This window comes from Nymphaea colorata, chromosome 4 (genome assembly GCF_008831285.2).
Source record: "Nymphaea colorata isolate Beijing-Zhang1983 chromosome 4, ASM883128v2, whole genome shotgun sequence".
In the NCBI taxonomy this organism is placed as follows: Eukaryota; Viridiplantae; Streptophyta; class Magnoliopsida; order Nymphaeales; family Nymphaeaceae; genus Nymphaea; species Nymphaea colorata.
Window position 1 is genome coordinate 7,899,444 of NC_045141.1, and position 5,368 is coordinate 7,904,811.

Genomic DNA, 5,368 nt, shown 5'->3' on the forward strand with positions numbered 1-5,368 from the left:
CTTGAATGTGCTCTTTTTGAATGTTATGAATGTTTCATGCAAATATTAAACATATTGGTTGTGAGTGAACGAGAAAAGGTTATGAAGCATGTCTCTAACTATTGGTCTTTATCTAATTTCTTGTTATAAATGGCTAAGAAACATAATAAATAGAATTGCTTATTTGAGACATCAAGGACCTCTGCAAGCTATTTTGTTTCTTTGTATGACTAAATGGGTTGTGATACGATTATAGGCATCAATTAAATTCAGGTCAACCATTTAAAGAATTCACTTCTTACAAATTTAAGAACGAGTTTATCACCAGAAGGTTGTACAAAGCTTCTAGGGATTTCATGATATTGACAAGTCTTGTATACATGTTTGACTTTAGACTTAATTCTTCTCAATCATGTAATTATATGTTTGATTTATTCTTTGTAGAAAGAAGAAGATCTAAGTAAGCATGTCGCAGCTGTTCTATCACTGCAAGATGCATTAATTTTGAAATTGGCTAACACAATATATGTGGTGGTCAATAAAATTTGTTCAATGATTCCACGTAACACGGCCTTATTTGAATGTAAGTTTACACAAGCTAATGGTTGTATTCATATGCTCGCTGGTGAAGCTAATAACGTTTTTCGAATTATTGTGCCAATTGTTTTTGGATGAATGAAGCATGCTTGTGAAATGACTTATCTGAGCATATGGCATCAATTAATGAAGCAAATGCCTTGCACTTTTTTCATTGAGCATCCCTAAGAGGTCATTTGTTTGTTGTTCCTTGGGATAAGGCAGATAGAAGGTCCTATCCAACACACTATTGTCCTGTCTTAGTAGTCAAGACAGTTCTCTATGCACTGTTTGATGAATTTAAGAACAGAACAACACATCCATTCTCTCCAGTGTTTGTTTTATGTGAGACATTTTGTCTATATCATTTTGTCTATTTTGTCCACTGTTTGTACACAAAAACACCCTACATTTTTTTTGTGTTGCTTGTTCATCTATTATTTGTTAGTGATATGATTTTAACACCCAACAATCTAGTTTTCAAAGGGCATCATTTCTGTGATAACAAGTTATAAGATCATTACATACAAAAGAAAATAGATGAGATGCTAAACTTTCATCCAGTGTATTATTAATTTCAAATTTGTAGAGTTAATTAAATATAATCAAGCAACACAATACAATTAAATTCATTGCATCTAAGAGGCTTAATGCTAGCCTATGTCAGCTTCAAGTCTTCTCTTTTGAACTCTGAAACTGGTGTAACTGTAATTTCCTTGCTCAACTTCTCTATTGCAGTCTCATCTGCTCAAAGTTCTAATCTTCTTTTATTAAATGATTCAAAATGAATAAGCCCATTTTTTTGTCAATTGTGAATTCATAATATCTCCATGACTTGAACTGACAATAGCATTAGACACCAAAGCAAATTTGCCACAAAAACAAACTAACACAACCATCTATAAAGATGGTCAAACTCCTCAACAGAAGTCAATGCCAATTGGAAAAATAACTATTTAACTAATATGCAATTCAAGCAAACTTGGCTCGAGATTCCACACAACCTGCAAAACGTAATTTCAATTAGCAAGTACTTCAAAATCGAAGTGCAAGTAGATGTAGAAACAAAATAAAGGCATGCCTTTATTTTCTTTAATCTATAGATTGACATGAAGCACCATTAGCTTAAGGTACCCATATTTCTTGGGAATTTCAACGAACATTTGATGGGCATAACATTTTCCTACTGATACGCATAACAATTCACACTCCTCATGTTGTGTTTTCTCAAAATACATACTCACCCACTATTAAACTTCAATTATGTCCACTTTTCTTACACACAACAAAAGAGAGGGCATGATTCTGATTTTGTTTCAAAATCAAACTTAATAATGCACACATTTTTATTTCAAAAAAAGTGGAAAAAAACTGATTTTCACCTATAGGAATGGAAGTTTCCTAGTAGATCCTCCAGTACCCAACAATTATTGTACTCCAAGAAATCATACTTCTTTTAAGGCATTTTATCAAACAACTGCCACACATCATCCACGCAGCTAGAGCAGTGGAAAAATGAAGTCATGAGGTCCGACTCCAGCACTAACCATCTGTTTGTAAAGATATAGGTCTTTCTTCTAATGACAAAAACTAAAGAAGATGAACCATGGACGAGGCTGGGATCTTTATGTCGTGTTAGTTCCCTCCCAATGTGAAATGATGATGCTGACTAAGAGAGTACGAGAAACATTCTCCCATTGTGACCTTGCTTTCTCTCAGTTAGACACAAGTTTGTAGTTAACCTTGTGTTGGACTAAACTTCAAAAAATAAAAAGCAAATCCATTGACAATCCTTGACTTAGCTTACTATGGTGATGCCAAAAGCATTTTTGTCCATTCAATGAGGGGTCTTCCAAGACAAAGAAGGGGAGAGTGTGGTGACGAAAAGAGCTAGATGGTGCTAGGGAGAGAAGGAGAAGTAGGAACAAGAGCAGCAAGGGAAGGAGAGACAAACAGACAGAGAGAGAGAGAGAGAAAGAGTGAGAGAGGGGGGGGGGGGCAAGGGAGGGAGGGAGAGTGAAGTGGACGGAGAAGATGAGATACGGCTTGCGAGTGTGCTGCGAAGGGGTGTTCCGTGGTTTTCATCGGAACCGCATGGAACACGAGGTGCTTTTACACCCTCTGTCCACCAGTCTATTGCGTTTTTGTTGTCCTGTCTGATGTTTGTGTCAGCTTAACAATTTCAGAATACGTCTGTCTGTTTTGTCAGGAGGGATAGGCATTCAAACACCCTCTAAGTGGCTGTTTAGCACCAAGAACACTATGCGGTAGTTCTAGAAAGATGGGCAAATTCATGGATTAGAGTGTCTCATGAAGAAGGCACAAATTCATGGAACAATCACATAGTATCCCTTCTACAAACAACACCTAGGTGCAAACCCTCTATGAATACACATTTTCATGGGGAAACCTAACTTGTTACTTCTAGCAGTATAAGGGATGATGTATTAAGAAAGGGGTTTGAATCTTTGAGCTTTTCTTGGCATGCCTTTTGAAATGGGAATTGAGTCCGTTTCTCTTGTCCTCCTCTATTAGTGCTAAGTCTTGACTATGAAAGTTAATTTGTTTTTTTTTTTATACTGGATAAGAAATACTAGAAAACTGCAAGGAAGTTATAGAACTAGTGGATGAAGAATCAAAAAGCCTTGTCCAAAAAAATCTTCCTTTATATTTATTCATGCAAACAAGAAATAGCATGCAATTGGTTCAGCTGATTAAAAAAAGTAATAGTTGTGATATAATGCAAAAGGTCACAACCAATATTGGTAACTTAAGCTTCATAATCAAGTTGAAAATTTCAGCATATAACGGGAGTCTGACATGCCTGACTTTCTTATCATTCAAATTAAAATTCTAATCTCCATTGATGTTTCATACTAACTAATGAGTCAGCAAAATTTTTAATTGGAGAAAAAAGAAAAGGAAATTAATCACTGAATCTAAGGCTTCTATATTGTTAAATTTGCACCAAACTTCTTGCTCATTAAGTGAAAAAACATCCTCTGTCTAATTAACTTGAGGCATCAGAGTCTGTACTAACTTAAATCGGAGTTGAAGAATTAAAATAGCCATACTTTATGATAGGTTGTGCTTATGCCCATTTTTCTCCCTCGATGTATTCAAATATATTTGGCCAACGGGTGTTAATGAATATCTAATCAATTATATTTTTCTAGTAATTTTTAAAATTAGCCACAAGGTAGTTATTACCACAACTTCTCATGATGTATTTGGTCATGCACATTAAAAGCTTAGATGTGTTCCAAGTACATTTAAGCAACCAAAAGGCTTAAAAATTGACGTAAATTATTAAGAAAATTAAAATTGATAATATTCATGGCTTTTGGTATGCAAGCTAGAAATATGTGCACTCTTATCTCTTGAATCCTTTAATATAATCATTTTACACATTTAAAGAAAACATCCTTTCACCCTAATATATGAATGGCTTTTTTTTCTAAAGAAAAGTAGATAGACATCCTAAGTGGCTGAATTAGCTTGGCTAGTTCTCTCCTTATGCATTCCCCTCCTGCCCAAAGCATGACTCTCTTTTGTCAACCTTAACTGTATTGTGTGTATATATATTAATAGACATTCATTTCATTTTGCTATCCACCTGTGCAAAGACACCTTGACACATTGATTGTAACTACCACAATTATCTTTAGTGTTCTATAGTAACACGTAAAAGACAACTTGTATTATAACTAAGAAGTTCAAAACATCATGTATACAAGCAACAACATATATATTCCAAAATAAAATCAAATGATTCCCTCATATATCACTCCAGAAGACACGTGCTCATCATTTATTAGTACAGTGGTACATTTGCTCAAATAGTCAACATTTTTATAGAAATGCAAGGGATTATGTGACATATGTAGTTGATTTTGTTCCTTTCTTGTCCTAAGAAAAATGATGTTAGAGAGGCATGTCAAAATTAGGTCGCATGACTCTAAATGTGAGAAAATTCCTTATGTGGAACCTCGAACAAAATTCCTCATGTGAAAACAAAAAAAAAAATTGTTGGGCAAAGAAAATTTCTTCAAGGTTCCACATCAGTAATTTTCTCACACTCAAAGTCAAGTGACCTAACCTTGGCATGTCTCTCTAACCTCATTTTTCTTAGGAAAAAGAGGTAAAACAACGATATATGTCACATATTCCTTTGCCCTTGTAGAAAAATATCGGCTGTTTGAGCAAATGTACCATTGTGCTAGAAAATGAAGGGCACATGTCATCCAGAGTGACATGCAAGAGGCATCATTTGGTCTCATTTGAAGTGGACATGGAGTTTTGAACTTTTTAGCTAATAAAAGTTATCTTTTACATGTTGATATTGTAACTAAAGATAAATGTGTTAGTTACAATCAATGTGTCAAAGGGTCTTTGTGCAGGTGCGTAGGAAAATCAAATGCATGTGTATTTATATAAAACACACTTAAGCAGACATAACCAAGCACTTTGGGCAAGAAGGAGATGTGTACAGGGAGAATTTGCCAAGCTGGTTATGTGTTCGACCCCTAGGGAGGTCTGCCTTTTTTTTTGAAAAAAAAAAATGCTGACCCTCTAACTTTGGTTTTACTTAGGTTTCACTGAGTTTATCCTAATTTGAGCTCAATTAGTCCTTACAAGGTTCCAGCAATATGTGATTGGTATTTATCTAGTTCAGTAAACTGACTTGGATTAGAGTTAGATGGTTTGAGCTAGGTAAAAGCTGGTGACCTGACTTTAAAGGCTCCTATGGAATTTTAAAGGTGAAAATTATCCTAATTGGGCTGGTTTTAGGCAATTCTCAGGATTCTAAATG